This window comes from Hyla sarda, chromosome 8 (genome assembly GCF_029499605.1).
Source record: "Hyla sarda isolate aHylSar1 chromosome 8, aHylSar1.hap1, whole genome shotgun sequence".
NCBI classification, from domain to species: domain Eukaryota; kingdom Metazoa; phylum Chordata; class Amphibia; order Anura; family Hylidae; genus Hyla; species Hyla sarda.
Window position 1 is genome coordinate 51,507,801 of NC_079196.1, and position 20,624 is coordinate 51,528,424.

Below are 20,624 nucleotides of genomic sequence, written 5' to 3' on the forward strand. Positions count from 1 at the left end.
CGGGGACTACAACTCCCAGCACAGTCACTGCGTGTCACCGGGGACTACAACTCCCAGCACAGTCACTGCGTGTCACCGGGGACTACAACTCCCAGCACAGTCACTGCGTGTCACCGGGGACTACAACTCCCAGCACAGTCACTGCGTGTCACCGGGGACTACAACTCCCAGCACAGTCACTGCATGTCACCGGGGACTACAACTCCCAGCACAGTCACTGCATGTCACCGGGGACTACAACTCCCAGCACAGTCACTGCATGTCACCGGGGACTACAACTCCCAGCACAGTCACTGCCTGTCACCGGGGACTACAACTCCCAGCACAGTCACTGCATGTCACCGGGGACTCCAACTCCCAGCACAGTCACTGCATGTCACAGGGGACTACAACTCCCAGCACAGTCACTGCCTGTCACCGGGGACTCCAACTCCCAGCACAGTCACTGCCTGTCACCGGGGACTACAACTCCCAGCACAGTCACTGCGTGTCACAGGGGACTACAACTCCCAGCACAGTCACTGCGTGTCACAGGGGACTACAACTCCCAGCACAGTCACTGCATGTCACCGGGGACTCCAACTCCCAGGACTCCAACTCCCAGCACAGTCACTGCATGTCACCGGGGACTACAACTCCCAGCACAGTCACTGCGTGTCACAGGGGACTACAACTCCCAGCACAGTCACTGCATGTCACCGGGGACTCCAACTCCCAGCACAGTCACTGCGTGTCACCGGGGACTACAACTCCCAGCACAGTCACTGCCTGTCACCGGGGACTACAACTCCCAGCACAGTCACTGCGTGTCACAGGGGACTACAACTCCCAGCACAGTCACTGCCTGTCACAGGGGACTACAACTCCCAGCACAGTCACTGCGTGTCAATGGGGACTACAACTCCCAGCACAGTCACTGCGTGTCACCGGGGACTACAACTCCCAGCACAGTCACTGCATGTCACCGGGGACTACAACTCCCAGCACAGTCACTGCATGTCACCGGGGACTACAACTCCCAGCACAGTCACTGCCTGTCACCGGGGACTACAACTCCCAGCACAGTCACTGCATGTCACCGGGGACTCCAACTCCCAGCACAGTCACTGCATGTCACAGGGGACTACAACTCCCAGCACAGTCACTGCCTGTCACCGGGGACTCCAACTCCCAGCACAGTCACTGCCTGTCACCGGGGACTACAACTCCCAGCACAGTCACTGCTTGTCACAGGGGACTACAACTCCCAGCACAGTCACTGCGTGTCACCGGGGACTACAACTCCCAGCACAGTCACTGCCTGTCACCGGGGACTACAACTCCCAGCACAGTCACTGCCTGTCACAGGGGACTACAACTCCCAGCACAGTCACTGCCTGTCACAGGGGACTACAACTCCCAGCACAGTCACTGCGTGTCAATGGGGACTACAACTCCCAGCACAGTCACTGCGTGTCACCGGGGACTACAACTCCCAGCACAGTCACTGCGTGTCAATGGGGACTACAACTCCCAGCACAGTCACTGCGTGTCACCGGGGACTACAACTCCCAGCACAGTCACTGCGTGTCACCGGGGACTACAACTCCCAGCACAGTCACTGCGTGTCACCGGGGACTACAACTCCCAGCACAGTCACTGCGTGTCACCGGGGACTACAACTCCCAGCACAGTCACTGCCTGTCACCGGGGACTACAACTCCCAGCACAGTCACTGCCTGTCACCGGGGACTACAACTCCCAGCACAGTCACTGCCTGTCACCGGGGACTACAACTCCCAGCACAGTCACTGCCTGTCACCGGGGACTACAACTCCCAGCACAGTCACTGCCTGTCACCGGGGACTACAACTCCCAGCACAGTCACTGCCTGTCACCGGGGACTACAACTCCCAGCACAGTCACTGCATGTCACCGGGGACTACAACTCCCAGCACAGTCACTGCCTGTCACCGGGGACTACAACTCCCAGCACAGTCACTGCCTGTCACCGGGGACTACAACTCCCAGCACAGTCACTGCCTGTCACCGGGGACTACAACTCCCAGCACAGTCACTGCCTGTCACCGGGGACTACAACTCCCAGCACAGTCACTGCCTGTCACCGGGGACTACAACTCCCAGCACAGTCACTGCCTGTCACCGGGGACTACAACTCCCAGCACAGTCACTGCGTGTCACCGGGGACTCCAACTCCCAGCACAGTCACTGCGTGTCACCGGGGACTCCAACTCCCAGCACAGTCACTGCGTGTCACCGGGGACTCCAACTCCCAGCACAGTCACTGCCTGTCACCGGGGACTCCAACTCCCAGCACAGTCACTGCGTGTCACCGGGGACTCCAACTCCCAGGACTCCAACTCCCAGCACAGTCACTGCGTGTCACCGGGGACTCCAACTCCCAGCACAGTCACTGCCTGTCACCGGGGACTCCAACTCCCAGCACAGTCACTGCGTGTCACCGGGGACTCCAACTCCCAGCACAGTCACTGCGTGTCACCGGGGACTCCAACTCCCAGCACAGTCACTGCGTGTCACCGGGGACTCCAACTCCCAGCACAGTCACTGCCTGTCACCGGGGACTCCAACTCCCAGCACAGTCACTGCATGTCACCGGGGACTACAACTCCCAGCACAACACTGTACACTCTGCAGCAGGTGTGTCCCCCACAACATGACTGACAAGATCCTATAATGTTATGTGGGTAAAGCCAATTGCTGTCTGTGAATGCTGGGAGTTGTAGTTTTGCAACATCTGGAGGCACCCTGGTTGGAAAACACTGGGGTAGTGTGTCACCGGGGACTACAAATCCCAGCACAACACTGTACACAGTCACCACCAGACCTCTGCAGCAGGTGTATGACCACAACACGACTGACAGGACCATATAATATCATGTGGGTGAGTGTCACCGGGGACTACAACTCCCAGCACAACACACTGTACACACATCACTTCCCACCAGACCTGAGAGAGCGAGTGAATGTCACTGCATGTCGCTAGGGACTACAACTCCCAGCAGAACACATTGTACACACCATTCACCACCAGACCTCTGTGGCATGTGTATCCCCACAACATGATTGACAAGACCCTGCAGTGTTATGGGGGTCATCTGTGTCTGGAGCTGTGGCTGTCCAGACCTACAACTCCCAGCGTGCACTGGCAGCTGGACTACACGGGCAGGGCATGGAGGGAGTTGTAGTGTTTTAACAGCTGTAAAGTGACAGATTTGGGACCTTAGTTCAGTGTCTCCCAACCAGGGTGTCTTCAGCTGTTGCAAAACTACAACTCCCAGCGTGCCCGGACAGCCGAAGGCTGTCCGGTCACGCTGGGAGTTGTAGTTTTGAAACAGCTGGAGGCACCCTGGATGAGAAACACTGCCTTAGGGTATGTGCACACTTGGCAGATCAGATTGTAATATAATAAGAATAGATCCAGATGACTATAATGGAAATTGTCAGGTTCAGGACTAAGGCTGCGTTCACACGGTCGTCTAGACCCGTCCCGTCAAAAAGAAAAATGGACTTTAAAATTAAAAACTGATAATAACTGATGCAAACGGATGACCTTTAATGTCATCCATTTTTTATCATCTGGATAAAAAAAAACGGATTGAAAAAACTGCTGCAAACGGATGACATTAAAGGCTCATCCGTTTTCCATAGACTTCAATGTTAAATTTACTGTATCTGTTTTTTCTTCCGTTTTTTTTAGGAAAAAATACTGCACGTGGCGTTTTTTTATGCCGTCCAAAAAAAACTGAGTGCAGATGGGTACAAATGGTTGTAAACGGATTGTAGAAAAAAAATCCCATTGACATGAATGGGATTTTTAGAAAAATGGTTTTAATCCATTTACAGCCTTCAAGAACGGAACCGAAACGGGGATAAAAAAACGGGGACAGACGGCCGTGTGAACGCATCCTAAATGACTAAGGGTATGTTCACACATGGAGGATCTGCTGCAGCTTTTCCCATTTTCGCCTTGTGTGAACTCACCCTTACAGGGATATCCTGCTCAAGTCATGTTTAGAGATGAGCGAACTTACAGTAAATTCAATTCGTCACGAACTTCTCGGCTCGGCAGTTGATGACTTATCCTGCATAAATCAGTTCAGCTTTCAGGTGCTCCCGTGGGCTGGAAAAGGTGGATACAGTCCTAGGAGACTCTTTCCTAGGACTGTATCCACCTTTTCCAGCCCACAGGAGCACCGGAAAGCTGAACTAATTTACGCAGGATAAGTCATCAACTGCCGAGCCGAGAAGTTCGTGACGAATCGAATTTACTGTAAGTTCGCTCATCTCTAGTCATGTTGTTGTTTACATATAGGACAGATCAGATCCTAACAGATACTGGGGACTATAATGGGATTTGTCAGGTGTCTTTTATTCCGGCTAGAAGACTTTAAATTGGCGCGGTCATGGAAAAAACTTCTTGTGTCGTAGAGACGTTTTAAAAGTTTTGATCGGTAGTCAGACCCCGATCTACTGGGGGCAAAAAGTTTAAACAGATTTGTAAATTAATTCTATTTAAAAATCTTAATCCTTCCAGTACTTATCAGCTGCTTTATGCTACAGAGGAAGTTGTATCTGACCACAGTGCTCTCTGCTGACACCTCTATGTGTGTGTGTTTATGTTTGTGTGTGTGTGTGTGTCCAGAGCAGGATAGGTTTGCTATTGGGATTTGCTCCTGCTCTGAACAGTTCCTGACATGGACAGGGGTGTCAGCAGAGAATAAATAAATAAAAAATAAAAGTTCCTGTGGAGCAAACAGCAGCTGCTAAGTACTGGAAGAATTAAGATTTTTAAATTGAAGTTATTTACAAATCTGTTTATTTTTTAAAGCAACTGGTGCCAGAAAGTTAAAAATGTTTTCCATTGAAGTTACCCCTTTAATGCGGTTTTTCCCGACTGGTGTGCCTCCAGCTGTTGCAAAACTACAACTCCCAGCATTCCCGGACAGCCTTCTGTGCGTGACGGAAGTTGTTGTTTTGCAGCAGCATGAGGCACACTGGTCAGAAAACATTGGTCTCATGTGACAGCCTTTGGCTGTCTAGGCATGCTGGGAGTTGTAGTTCTACAACACCCTGAGGCACCCTGGTTGGAAAATACACTGGGTTAATAAAAAATAAATAAAAAAAAAACCCTAACTGATCCTGGGGACTATAATCTGTTTAACTTTCTAGCATCAGTTGATTTGAAAGCATTTGTTTTTCACTTGTTTCCACTGGAGTTCCCCTTTAACTTCAATAAGGAAGTAAAAAAAAATCTAAAAATAGTTGAACACAGAATCACAGTGGATACCGTATGTGTGAATGTTCCCTAAGGGTATGTCCACACAGGCGGCATCTACTTGTTGTGGGCAGGTTTTCTGCAGTGGAATTTCCACAGCGAAAAAAAACCCACAGCAGACCCTTTTATCTGTGTAATCTGCTGCAGATTTTGACTTCAATAGGTAAAGAAACCTTCTGCAGCAAATATAAGGATGTGTGAACTGACCCTAAGGCTTCGTTCACACAGCAGAATTTCCGAGGGTAATCCAGCAGGAAAATTCTGCTTGGAAATTCCTCTGCAGCAGCATCCCATTGTTTTCAATGGGATTCTGCTGCACCGTGCACCCTGCAGAATTTCCCCTTTGGAAATATCTGTCACAGAAATTACGATTCCATCCTCTGCAGGAAGAATTTACCTATCAATTCTTTCTACCGAATCCACTCGGAAATGAATTGCCGTTTTTGGAGATGATGCATTTCTGAGCGGTCCCTGCGCCGACTGATGAGGCACTTGGCGCGGTGTTTATGCGGTGTGTACATGACCTAAGGGTGTATTCACACGTCTAGAATCCTGCGCATATTTGATGGTGCAGTTTTGAAGCTGCGTTCAGTCCACATTAAAATTAGCATCTTCAGATATGCGCAGGATCTTGTCATCTTGACATTTTTGACCATAGGAAGAGACGTAGCTTTCTACATTACTGATCGGCGTAGTAGGGTCTATTCCAGCAGTGGTAAAGTTCTCTCCGTCATACGGAATTACTTTATTATATGTACTAAAATCCACAGAACATCAAGTGAGCTGCTACACAAATGCGTTTCCTATACCCGTGGGATCCGTAGGCCTCACCTGCTAGGATTTAACAGTCCCTATTAACGTTTTTGGCAGGATCGGGTGACTGTTTAAAAGAGTACTCCGGTGGAAAACAATTCTTTTAAAATCAACTGGTGGCAAAAAGTTAAACAGATTTGTAAATTACTTCTATTTAAAAATCTTAATCCTTCCAATACTTATCAGCTGCTTTATGCTACAGAGGAAGTTGTATGGTTATTTTCTGTCTGACCACAGTGCTCTCTGATGACACCTCTGTGTGTGTGTGTGTGTGTCCAGAGTAGAGATGAGCGAACTTACAGTAAATTCGATTCGTCACGAACTTCTCAGCTCGGCAATTGATGACTTTTCCTGCATAAATTAGTTCAGCTTTCCGGTGCTCCGGTGGGCTGGAAAAGGTGGATACAGTCCTAGGAGACTCTTTCCTAGGAATGTATCCACCTTTTCCAGCCCACCGGAGCACCTGAAAGCTGAACTAATTTACGCAGGATAAGTCATCAACTGCCGAGCCGAGAAGTTCGTGACGAATCGAATTTACTGTAAGTTCGCTCATCTCTAGTCCAGAGCAGCATATGTTTGCTATTGGGATTTGCTCCTGCTCTGGACAGTTCCTGACATGGACAGGGGTGTCAGCAGAGAATAAATAAATAAATAAAAAATAAAAGTTCCTGTGGAGCATAAAGCAGCTGATAAGTACTGGAAGAATTAAGATTTTTAAATAGTAGTAATTTACAAATCTGTTTCACTTTCTGGCACCAGTTAAACAGTTAAACAAAATTTTTTTCCATTCAAGTACCCCTTTAATGCAGTTTTTCCCCTGGTTTGCCTCCATCTGTTGCAAAACTACAACTCTCAGCATTCCCGGACAGCCTTCGGCTGTCCGGGCATCCTGGGAGTTGTAGTTTTGCAACACCTGGAGGCACCCTGATTGGGAAACACTTGGTTAATAAAAAACAAAACAAAAAAAAAACATATACTTAATATTCTCACTAGAGTTCCGCTTGCGTGAACTTACCTGGTCGATGCTGTAAATGTGATTCTCTAATATGGAAGAGTTCACCAAAGATGAAAACGCCCGGTACACGAATGAATGCCGTGTTGTGTAACAATAGATCTGTGTGATCCCCTGCTATCATTCCTGTATATACTATTGGGATTTTTTCCTGCTTCAATGGTTTTCTTACTCATCATAGTGTAGTGACATCTGTGTCCCTGTCAGGAACTGTGCAGAGCAGGGGAAGTTAAAGGAGAACTCCGGTATGGGTGGGGAAAAACAACTTATCCCCTATCCTAAGCATAGGGGATAAGTGTTAGACCGCGGGGGTCCCCCGCGATCTCCTGTACGGGGACCCGCTCGCTCCTGCTCAATGCAGGAGCCGAGCATTTTCGACCACAGCCAAAGCTTCGGCAATCTCCGGCCCTGCCATAGAAGTGTATGGAGGGGGCGTGTCGGCCGCGGCTGTGGTCGAAAACGATCGTCTCCTACATTGAGCAGGAGCGAGCCGGGTCCCCGTACAGGAGATCGCGGGGGGCCCCAGTTGTCGGACCCCCCCATGATCTAACACTTATCCCCTATGGTTAGGATAGGGGATGAGTGGTTTTTCGCACCCGTACCGGAGTTCTCCTTTAAAGGAGTAGTGTACTGAAAAGTATCTTCAGTCTGTTGTGCCCGGCTGCAAAAAAAATCTTTAACTCACCTTCCTCCGTTCCCCTGTTGCGCTGCTACAGCTGTTCGGTCCTCCGGTCCGGTCTTCTTCCTTCTTCCATGTGCACAGATTGTCTCACTGTGCTCAGCCTATCACCGGCCGCAGCGATGTCCCGCCTCCGCCAAAGCTGAGCTCAGTTTTATGATCCGTGCCTGTGTGTTTCTGAGGAGTCCAAATACAGGAAGTGAGGGCAGGACAAGCAGGGCTCTGTGCAGACCCCTGGCTTGTCAGTCATCCTGATGTGTGAGCCCATAGCATGTCGCAGAGCCGCACTGCACAGAGCCCTGCTTGTCCTCAGTGTACAGAGCCCTGCTTGTCCTCAGTGTACAGAGCCCTGCTTGTCCTCAGTGTACAGAGCCCTGCTTGTCCTCAGTGTACAGAGCCCTGCTTGTCCTCAGTGTACAGAGCCCTGCTTGTCCTCAGTGTACAGGGCCCTGCTTGTCCTCAGTGTACAGGGCCCTGCTTGTCCTCAGTGTACAGGGCCCTGCTTGTCCTCAGTGTACAGGGCCCTGCTTGTCCTCAGTGTACAGGGCCCTGCTTGTCCTCAGTGTACAGGGCCCTGCTTGTCCTCAGTGTACAGGGCCCTGCTTGTCCTCAGTGTACAGGGCCCTGCTTGTCCTCAGTGTACAGGGCCCTGCTTGTCCTCAGTGTACAGGGCCCTGCTTGTCCTCAGTGTACAGGGCCCTGCTTGTCCTCAGTGTACAGGGCCCTGCTTGTCCTCAGTGTACAGGGCCCTGCTTGTCCTCAGTGTACAGGGCCCTGCTTGTCCTCAGTGTACAGGGCCCTGCTTGTCCTCAGTGTACAGGGCCCTGCTTGTCCTCAGTGTACAGGGCCCTGCTTGTCCTCAGTGTACAGGGCCCCGCTTGTCCTCAGTGTACAGGGCCCCGCTTGTCCTCAGTGTACAGGGCCCCGCTTGTCCTCAGTGTACAGGGCCCCGCTTGTCCTCAGTGTACAGGGCCCCGCTTGTCCTCAGTGCACAGGGCCCCGCTTGTCCATGGAGCCCTGCTTGTCCTCTATGTAAATCAGTGTAACTGTGAGTGAACACGGTATTTAATATGGGGCGTCCATTGTAAGATGCTGCATCACTGTAACCAACATTCAGTCGTTGAGATATTGTAAAACTTTATATGTGATGTTTGAGAGGCCGGGCCAGATTATTACATTATTGGCTCCACAGTGGTGTGGTCCAATGTTCGTGTTTTAGGATGCAGTTTTTGTGGCTAAAGCAAAGCATGAATTTCACAGGGGTAGAAGTCTCATCCAGGTTTGTGTGTCAAAACTTGTTTTAAATGCAGTGCATTTACAAATGGCGGACACTGGAGTGATCTCTGATGTCCGTCATTACTGGCAAATGTCAGCTGCAGATAGCAGCCGGTACCTGCCAGGTATGATGGGGGCCCAGCCCCCGAGCCAATACAGCCCCACCTGACCCATGTCGTAAATTTATTTCATGGGTCGGGATAGGGTTAATGGAAAGGCCTGACAAAAAGCCTAGGCGCTAGGATGAAGTTCAGTCACCATGGCAACCTCTAGTCTGTGATTTGTCAAGCCCTGCTTTAGAATTTTTTCACACGTTGCGGATCTGCTGCAGAAAATCTTCATACATTGGAATTCCACATAAATATTCAGCTCGTAAATTCTACTGCAGCAGAGTCTTATTGATTTCAGTGCAGCAGATGTTTCTGCCGTCTATGATGACAACGCATTTCAAAGCGCAGTCCTAGCGCAGTGGGAACATGCAAATGCGCAGTATGTCCACCAGTGTTTTCCGTGTGAACATTCCGCAAATTTTACGCCATGTGAACTAGGGCAGCACGATATGGGGAAAATGTGCCATTGTGATTATGGGCCTAAATATTGCGATTTCGATATGCGATGCAATATAATAAAAAATGGTGAAATTGCGCCATTTCATGTCCAATCTCCTCCTTTTTACAACTATCCACACGTTTTATGCCCACCGCCCATTTCACATGTCCACCATCTTCCCCCCTGTCACATTTTGTACTGCAGCAATACACTAAGTTTCCTGGGTGGTTTTCAAATCATCAACCTAGTGTGTTTGCTGCCAAAAAAGACCTTTCCCCATCAGCCAATCACTGGCTTGACATGTGACACCACTGCGGCCAGTGATTGGCTGAAAAGGGAAAGGTCCTACTGCTTGTATGGAGAAGAGATGAGACATCGGACCGCATGGAGGGGAACGGCATCTGAAGGGACAGGGAGTAGGTGAGCAGAACGTTTTTTTTTTTTTCTCCCTGCGCCCTTTTACTTAGTTTTTCTACCAGGGTGCCTCCAGCTGTTGTGAAGCTACTACTCCCAGCATGCCTGGACAGCCTTTGCCGGTCCGGGAATGCTGGGAGTTTTAGTTTAGCAATAACTGGAGGCACCCTGGTTGGGAAACACTGAATTTTAATCTGTTTTTACCTGTTCTGGCCGGCCCCTGCCTGCAGCAGCACACCGGAGCCAGCCCAAGCAGATAAATACGTTTTCCCGGGGGGCCGTATCCTATATTGAAAAAAGCAAAAATCGCTATTCGGTTGCTTTTGCGATATATCGTGCAGCCCTAATGTGAACATAGCCTTACCCATTGTAAATTTGTTTATACTTCATTTGAAGGCTTCAAAACTGCATAAAAAAGCTTGAGTATGGGAACACACCTTGCGGGACATAATGGGGACCGCTTCACTCTCCCATAGACAAGGGCTGCAGCGTTCTTATTCCTGCTTGAAGATCTTGTGTTTTTTCTTAGGTTCTCTAATGTAATTTAAGATGTTCCCTGATGACTAGCAGCTGACTCTGCATCACTCTGCCTAGAGATCACTAGACCTCTTCTTCAGGGGTGTGGAAATTTAATAAAAACTACTTGTCCAAGGGACTAAAATAGATCAAAATCTACTTATATTGGGCTGGCTCAATCAAATACAAATCAACGGCAGCCATAGAAGGAGAAGTAACCCCTCTGGCTATCTCCATAGTGGATGGCCCCCCTGCAATTATGACCCACCCCATTAGACCACCGGGGATGGTTAAAAGGTCCCATTAGACTGGGGGCTGCTGGGTATGGAGGGGCTTGAGTCAGGATCCCGCTCCATACACCCTGAGTGCCACCAGGTTGTTGGTCCGGCTCTGCTAGCCTGATGCAGGGCTAAATGTCAGCAAAATTCACCTGCCTGGCCCTGTATGTCCCGGGCGCCGGACTATAGGATTTCCACATCCCTGAGCTCTAGTTTTGGCTACTAAAATGAACTTTGTATCTAGAGGAAATCTTCCTTAGGCTACGAACAAAAATTTTTAAGGTTTTTTTTTTTTTGTCTTTTTATCCTGCGTATCGTGACATGTTGTGTGATTCTTTCATTATGTGACTCAAGGATTTTGTATTAAACATACGTGCACACATGGCTTTTTTTCAACTTATCGGCAGCTTCAGCATTGTCCCACCTCAGCAGGTGAAGGGCTGATCTGCAGTGGGATGTATCAAGCAGGGGCACTAGGATAAGACCAGACCGGGACCTGTCACATTGCAGATCAGCCGATCACCTGCCGGGGTGGACATTGCTGTGACTAGCTGAGCCGCCGTGTTACATGTCGGGCACCAAACGTTGGATGACGACCACAGCCGGAGGACAGGGTGGCAATATCGGCAGCACTGGGGGAGCAGCGAAAGGTAAGTTAATGTTTATTATTTTGATTCCAGCAGCCCAAGCATGAAGGATAAAAAAAAAAAAGTTTTCCACTGGAGTTCTCCTTTAAGAACTCTGAGGATCTGCAGCACAAATATGCCTGTGTTATTGCTTGCAGTTATAAATTGATCAAAAATATAGATTGTTGGGCTATTTTGGGTCAGTGGACCCCTATATAGACAATACATGAGCGTCAAATTGTCCTTCCCAGCAGGCAAAAGATAATCCCATTTTATGTTTCGTGTAGCCAAGGGACATAACCGCCGGGGGTGTCAGAAAGCAGACGCTATGTTTAAAGATCTGTATATGACACGCTGCAATGGCAGCGCTCCTGTCCTGTTGCCGGAGCTCTCCCATTGCAGCGTGTCATATACAGATCTTTAAACATAGCGTCTCCTTTCTGACACCCCCGGCGGTTATGTCCCTTGGCTACACGAAACATAAAATGGGATTATCTTTTGCCTGCTGGGAAGGACAATTTGACGCTCATGTATTGTCTATATAGGGGTACACTGACCCAAAATTGCTATATATGAGCTGGGGTCCACTGACCTTTAGCTATTACTTATGATATACTGTGTGGTGGGTGGGTGTGTGTGAACACACTTTAATAGGAGTAATATTTGTCACTATACTCTGCTATCTATATCTCCCTCCCCCCCCTAATTCCCCTGAGGAAGCAGGTGTCATTTGTATGTGGTGTACCAGACATCTGCAGAAATGCGTCGGGACTGGGGTTTATGCATAGGACCTATCACTCCTAATGAGAGGAACATTATACCCACATGTGTTTGGGGATATGTTCCATGTCCATTTTGGATCTATAAGTGTATTCATTTTTTGTCTCTATGTAAACTTTGGACTTACTTTTGTCACTCTGACATACTAATAGTTGAGGATTTACATTACTTACCATAGTAATATTATACTTTGGACCGCCAATAGCGCGGGTCATTAGTACTTCGAGTCCTAGGCTGACTATGATAATTTTATTAGTTGCATTTTTCCTTAGTTGGTATTCACTTTGAGTGAGGGTGGATTTTACTAAGAAATGAAGTAAAAGTTAAGTTTTAAGCACCTATTTTTCCTTTTGGGATATTATATGTTAGTTATAAATTGTTCCAGTTTTCACGCTTCTCTTCAACTTTGTGGGCTTAAAGGGACGCTCTGCCCCCAGACATGTTATACTCTATCCAAAGGATAGGGGTTAACATGTCTGATCGGGAGTCCGGCCACTGGGGTCCTCCACAATCTCCGCTGTGACACCCCAGTTATCCGGTGCACAGAGCCAACTCTGCTACGTGCCGGATGACTGGTGACCACAGCCGCCATGTCCCCTCCATTCATGTCAATGGGAGGAGGCATGACAGCTGTATACTAGCCATCACGTCCCCTCCCATAGACATGAATGGAGGGGACATGGCGTTTATGAACTTGTTTATGAACACTGCAACTCTGGCCCCAGGATCGCGGGGGTCCCAGCAGCTGAATCCCCCGCGATCAGACATGTTATCCCCTAGCCTGGATGGGGCGGAGCAACCCTTTTAAGGATTTGGCTTTGATAAAGGTAAAAAAAACTATCAACATTTAGATTCACTTTTTTTTTTTTTTTCCGAAGTGACCTCTGGGACCTCCACCTTAAATATTGTGAGAGCTCATCCAGAAGCTGGTGTTACATTGGTGCAGGTATATGGGATAAGTGCAGGCTCACTCCATATGGCGGTGTTTCAGCTCCACGTGTAGGTTTACGGCCCTGTTTGTGAATTATTTATCTGATGTATAATGTATAATATACTGAGCACAAAATACACATCCAGTTTACTATACATCTGTATTGTTAATCGTCCCCCGACCACTTCCTGATCCAGGCGCTCGGCTCAGCTATGTCGGCATGTTGTTATAGGTCACCTGGTTGGAGACGCCTGGAAGTCTCTGCCAGGTTTCATGTGAGTCAGATCTGTCTAGTACAGTGGTCTTCAAACTGTGGCCCTCCAGATGTTGCAAAACTACAATTCCCAGCATGCCCGGACAGCCGTTGGCTGTCCGGGCATGCTGGGAGTTGTAGTTTTGCAACAGCTGGAGGGCCACAGTTTGAAGACCTCTGGTCTAGTACATACAACAGAAGCCTGTGTTATTTCCAGACCTCACCTCCTTCACAGCGACGACGGTGGGAGGATACGGGACTATAAATAGCACAGTCCTACAAATAGTCCACACAGATAAATATGGTGATCCACCACCACTTGTTCAATCCTCCAAGCTCTGTGTCGCTTTAGGCTGTGAAGTCATGTGCATTGATCTGCTTCCTTGGATACATTATGGAAATGAATGCACCTATACAGCGTTCTTTTAAAGGGGTACTCCACTGGAAACACTTTTTTTTTTTTTTTAAATCCACTGGTGCCAGAAAGTTAAACAGATTTGTAAATGACTTCTATTTTAAAATCTCAATCCTTCCAGTACTTATCAGCTGCTGTATGCTCCACAGGAAGTTCTTTTCTTTTTGAATTTCCTTTCTGTCTGGCCCACAGTGCTCTCTGCTGACACCTCTGTCAATTTCAGGAACTGTCCAGAGCATCATAGGTTTGCTATGGGGTTTTTGTTCCTGCTCTGGACAGTTCCTAAAATGGACAGAGGTGTCAGCAGAGAGCACTGTGGTCAGACAGAAAGGAAATTCAAAAAGAAAAGCACTTCCTGTAGAACATACAGAAGCTGATAAGTACTGGAAGGATTACGATTTTTAAATAGAAGTAATTTACAAATCTGTTTAACTTTCTGGCACCAGTTGATTTAAAAAAAAAATGTGGAAAGAAATGAAAAAAGAAAAGCTCTTTCTGTAGAACATACAGAAGCTGATAAGTACTGGAAGGATTAAGATTTTTAAATAGAAGTCATTTACATATCTGTTTAACTTTCTGGCACCAGTTGATTTAAAAAAAAATGTGGTAAGAAATTAAAAATGAAAAGCACTTCCTGTAGAACATACAGAAGCTGATAAGTACTGGAAGGATTGAGATTTTTTTTAAAATAGAAGTAATTTACAAATCTGTTTAATGTTCTGGCACCAGTTGATTTAAAAAAAAAAAAAATGTTTTCCAGCGGAGTACCCCTTTAACCTGTGGCTCTCCAGCTGTTGTAAAACTGAAACTCACAATTGTCAGGGCATGATGGGAGCTGTAGTCTTTCAACAGCTGGAGAACCACAGGTTAGAGAACACTGTTGTAAGTGCTGCTGTTGTTTTGGTATAACTTCATGGAAAAGAATGCGAGGCAATATATAGGACAATATAAGTAATTCTATATTCCGTACGCTGATGTGAAGGCATGATATGTCTGGTACAGAGCTCTACATCACAGCCCCTGTACTTTCTCACTTTTGCTGGCAATGGATTGTGTTTTTACCGCCCTCTATAATAAAGCTGGTAATTATAGTCTGCAATAATCTTTTTCATATAATGATAGTCTATTTAATCCGCCGCTTAAGTGGTTCCTTATACACTGGAACAAGCATACCGTGTATGTGTTCTTTGTACATGAAGTTTTTAAAGGGTTACTTTTATTTTTTTTTATTTTTTTAAATCAAATGGTGCCAGAAAGTTAAACAGATTTGTAAATTACATCATTTAAAAAATCGTAATCCTTCCAGTACTTATCAGCTGCTATATGATCCACAGGAAGTTCTTTTCTTTTTGGATTTCCTTTCTGCCTGACCACAGTGCTCTCTGCTGACACCTCTGTCCATTTTAGGAAGTGTCCAGAGTAAGATTAAATCCCCATAGCAAACCTCTCCTGCTATGGACAGAGGTGTCAGCAGAGAGCACTGTGGTCAGGCAGAAAGGAAATCCAAAAAGAAAAGCACTTCCTGTGGATCATAACTGCATTTAATAAGTACTGGAAGGATTAAGATTTTTTAATAGAAGTCATTTACAAATCTATAATCAAGACGTTTGGCACTGCTTACTTCTGTACCTTTGAGCGGACGGACACTGAGTCACTGTTGCGGCAATGGATTAGGTGGCGCTCGGACACATGAAAAGCCGTAACCTCAGTAAACTTGATAGAAGAGTGAAAAGTCGGCACTCAACAGTTCTTTCAGTTCAGCAGTTTTTATTGCACATACTCACAGCCTTAGTACATATTCGAGTGAGGACAGTAGATGATAACAGGGGGGTACCACAGAGAGGCGACACCGATGTTTCGCACTAGTTAGTGCTTCGACGGGGCTATCTTTTATACAGGTGGGTAATCACCTGAACCAATCACCATTTCTTATACCTTGAGCAAAAAACTTGATGTCCAGCGAGGTAGGATGCAAAACAGGATTTCTTTATTGAGGACACATGGTCAGCACATAAAACAAACGCGTTTCGGGTCAGACAGGACCCTTAATCATGGCATGGTTGAAAAAAAGAAGAATGAGGGAGGTTGCTATTTCTAGCTTGCTCCTACAGCGATCTAGCTCGTTATAAGGTAATCATTTTTCAGATCTGAATAACGAGCTAGATCTCTGTAGTAGCAATCTAGAAATAGCAACCTCCCTCTTTCTTCTTTTTTTCAACGTCACAAGGTGTAAGAAATGGTGATTGGTTCAGGTGATTACCCACCTGTATAAAAGATGGCGCATTCCGGTTTAGAGATAGGCCGTCGAAGCACTACTTAGAGCGAAACATCGGTGTCGCCTCTCTGTGGTACCCCCCCCGTTACCATCTACTGTCCTCCCTCGAATATGTACTAAGGCTGTGAGTATGTGCAATAAAAACTGCTGAACTGGAAGAACCGGTGAGTGCCGACTTTTCACTCTTCTATCAAGTTTACTCATCTACAAATCTGTTTAACTTTCTGGCACCAGTTGATTAAAAAAATGTTTTCCAGTGGAGTACCCCTTTTAAAGCCAAAGCCAGGAATGGGTTATAAGTGGAGGACATATGTAAAGGATAAACTTATACAGGAACTAATTCACTAATGTGAAACTAATTGTTTCCCATATGGTTTCCCATATGGTTTGCCTCTAGCTGTTGCAAAACTACAACTCCCAGCCTGCCCGGACAGCCTTCGGCTGTCCAGGTAAGCTGGAAGTTGTAGTTTTGCAACAGCTGGAGGCACGCTGTTTGGAAAACACTGGGCTAAGAGCTATGTTCACCTTCTCAACAGTGTATTTTTGATACTGTCTCAATTCATCTAAGATTGGGGATATCCCATGTTTACAAATGATTCCTATATCAACTGAGTAGGCGATAACTAGTCACCAGTGATCACAAGACTGGAGGTCACCTACCCGGATAACTCTCTTTTCATTCTTTGTGGGGCTTAAAAACATTGCCGAGCCTTGATCTTTATTTAATGTGTTCGGAAGTCGTAGGGCTATACTGAGTCTGGCTGGCACTTTTTTAAAATGATTTATTTATTATTTTTTTGGTTCTTCAATGCCTGAAAAAATGGAAAATATGACACAGGTGTGAGCTTGGCCTCGATGTTTAATTACTTAAAGGGGTACTCTGGTGAAAACCTTTTTTTCTTTTAAATCAACTGGTGGCAGAAAGTTACATATTTGTCATTTACTTCTATTAAAAAATCTTAATCCTTCCAGAACTTATTAGCTGCTGAATGCTACAGAGGAAATTCCTTTCTTTTTGGAACACTGATGACGTCACGAGCACAGTGCTCTCTGCTGACATCTCTGTCCATTTTAGCAACCATGCATAGCAGATGTATGCTAAGGGCAGCATGGTGGCTCAGTGGTTGCAGTGCTGGGGACTTGGGCTCAAATCCCACTAAGGACAACAATAAATAAAGTGTTATTATTATTATAACGTCAGCAGAGAGAACTGTGCTGGTGATGTCATCAGAGAGCATTCCAAAAATAAAAGAATTTCCTCTGTAGTATTCAGCAGCTAATAAGTACAGGAAGGATTAAGATTTTTTTAATAGAAGTATTTTACAAATATGTATAACTTTCTGCCACCAGTTGATTTAAAAGAAAAAAGGTTTTCACCGGAGTACCCCTTTAAGTGGTCAGGACCCCTATAGATTTTTAAAGCGAGCATGAGGTAAGGTGATTTTAGTACGTACCTGGCAGGCAGTAATGGACATGCTTAGGAAGGATCTGTCTTGGGGCTAAATAGCTATGTTGTGAGATTACCATAACAATGTGGCTAGCTTTTTGTGAACTTTGATTTCCTGTTTGTTTTTTTTCTTTTGCCTACAAATCCCATAATTCCATTTTCCTCCCTCCCACACATCAGCCACCCCACCCAGTAAAACATAAATGAGCTGCATCCATTCAAAAGACCTGTGGTTTTCAATCAGGGTGCCTACAGCTGTTGCATTAGTTGCAGATTGATCCCTCCACCCATTGAAGCAGCTGACTAGTGAGTCTGGTCTCGGCCGCATTGCAAGCTGGGAAAAATCCGAGACAGCAGTCATTTTGTTTGCTGTTAAAAATAAATATTGGGATGAAAATCACAGAAGAATTGTGAGAAAACCGTCACACACAGGCACAGACACTATATTATGTACTACACTAACTTTGCAGCCCCTGTAGCATAGTCAAATAAAAAAAAAAATCCTGGAATACCCCTTTAATATGAACCTGCTAAAGGTTGCTTCGGTGGTCCGGCCATGTGCAGGGAACTATAGGTAGTGGAACCTATCTTATTGCTTTTATGACTTCAAAAAATAAAACTCTGAATGCCCCTCTATGGCCTGATTGTTTTGTAACGTCTGACCTGATTGTGTGTCACCCTCCCTTTCCTAGAACGCTTGCTCACTTACTATGTACAGGCTCTTCTGGCCAGCACCATAAATAGTTCCCTCACTCCACGTAGACTTATAACTAAGGCCTACCGCACGTTTCCCATGTGTCGTCATTCCCTATAAGTTACAGTAAAGTCCTGTCACCTGTCACCAGCAGCATGATCCGGGCCTGCAGAAACCTTAGGGAACGAAGTGAACGTGTTGCCACTTGGGGGAGGTCTGGCCCTTATGTATGCGGATACAGTGGTCCCTCAACATACAATGGTAATCCGTTCCAAATGGACCATCGTTTGTTGAAACCATCGTATGTTGAGGGATCCCTGCAATGTAAAGTATAGGACAGTGGTCTACAACCTGCGGACCTCCAGATGTTGCAAAACTACAACACCCAGCATGCCCGGACAGCCAACGGCTGTCCGGGCATGCTGGGAGTTGTAGTTTTGCAACATCTGGAGGTTCGCAGGTTGAAGACCACTGGTATTGGAGGTTATACTCTCGTGTCCCCGCCGCTCCGGACCTGTCACCGCTGCCCTGGATGTCGCCTTCCATCGCTGTCGCCGCGTCCCCAGGTGTCCCCGATGCTCTGGCAAGGCCTCTGCTTCCCCGGCATCCTCGCTCTCCGTCGCCGCCATCACGTCGCTACGCACGCCGCTCCTAATGGATGACAAGACGGCGTGTGCAGCGACATGATGCCGATGATGCAGGGGATTCCGTAGAGGACGCGCCGTAGCCCCGAGGACAGGTAAGTGATCGTCAGCGGACTATGCGTCGGACCGTAAACGGCTATCCGGTGGCAGCTGAAGCAGTCTGCGCTGCTGGATAGACGTTTATGCGATGGCCCCGACATACAAAAGCATCGTATGTTGATGCTGCCTTCAACATGCGATGGCCTCTGAGAGGCCATCGTATGTTGAAATTATCGTATGTCGGGGCCATCATAGGTCGGGGGGGTCACTGTACTTGAGTTGTGTTCTGTGCTACAAATCGGAGAACACTTTCCTGTGTCGTAATGGAAGTTACTGCTATGTAAATAGATGTGTCCACAAATAACCTGCAGAGTATTGACTTCCTGTGGTTCGCCACAACTCTTCCAACTCACTCCCCCCCCCATCGCCACCTTACAAACAAAATAAGTGTATCAAAATGAATTAAAAATTAAAAAAAGAATAGGGTTGCTGCTTTCCCCCCCCCCCCCCTTTATTTTCTTTAATGTTACTGTAACACTTGAATTTGGTTGCTGTTGGCCCACCACCTTGTACCTGGTGTGGTGCCAATAACCCATGTCACTAGGTGGGTCACTTACATTGGTTTCCACTGGAGCCAAGTAGTCACAGGCTCAGTGCTGCACCTGCTGCTTGGCAAATGCCCAAAAAGCTGTTTCTAATAAATAAGGTCAGGTTTACATGGCACTCTTTATCACACATAGCATGCCAAAATATGGGCCAAAAATCACATTTAATGTGCACCTCATGTTTCATTACTAGGTTATGGGAATATGTGCTGTGAACTGTGGCACACATTTTAGATACTCGGAATGCTTAGCCTGCATGTATTGCTTGTAAAACGAAATAATCAATGCTGGATTCTGAGTCACCATAAGTGAATCAGGTTATTCTTCATACCCTCTAATTATAATAGGAATCCATTTAGGCATAATAGAAATCTCCATTCCCCCCCCCCCCCCCCCCCCAGTCTTTTTAACCCCATGTAGAAAAAAAAAAAAAAACACCATGCATTTTATGAGTTTTTGGTCAGTTTTTATTTTATTTTTTTTGTCCATGTTGGTCTAGTATTTAAAGTGTACCTGTCCTTAGCTAAAAATGTTTAGCACGGAGGACAGGCGGGGCTCTGTGCACGGAGGACAGGGCAAGAGCAGATTCAACAGTAATAGGGGCAGTAATAATAATAATACAGTAATAATAATAATAAAAAGTAATAGTCTGTTCTTGTTGTTAAAAATAGAGCCTGACCTAAAAGATTAATAGAAACATAGAATGTGTTAGCAAATAAGAGCCATTCGGCCCATCTGGTCTGCCCAATATTCTGAATACTTATGTGTTGTCCATGTCCCTACCTTACATGAAGGATAGCCTCTACCTATCCCTACTTTATATGAAGGATAGCCTTATACCTATCCCTACCTTATATGAAGGATAGCCTTATACCTATCTCTCTTATATGAAAGATAGCCTTATACCTATCTCTCTTATATGAAAGATAGCCTTATACCTATTTCTATCTTATATGAAGAATAGCCTTATACCTATCCCTACCTTATATGAAGGATAGCCTTATACCTATTTCTATCTTATATGAAGAATAGCCTTATACCTATCCCTATCTTATATGAAGGATAGCCTTATACCTATCTCTC

General features: G+C 46.4%; 1 protein-coding gene across 2 annotated transcripts in view; it reads left to right on the plus strand.

Annotated features, from left to right (window-relative positions):
* The window catches only part of UBR3 (ubiquitin protein ligase E3 component n-recognin 3), a 220,988-nt gene that overhangs the window by 1,456 nt on the left and 198,908 nt on the right, over positions 1-20,624 (plus strand). The window lies entirely within an intron of this gene.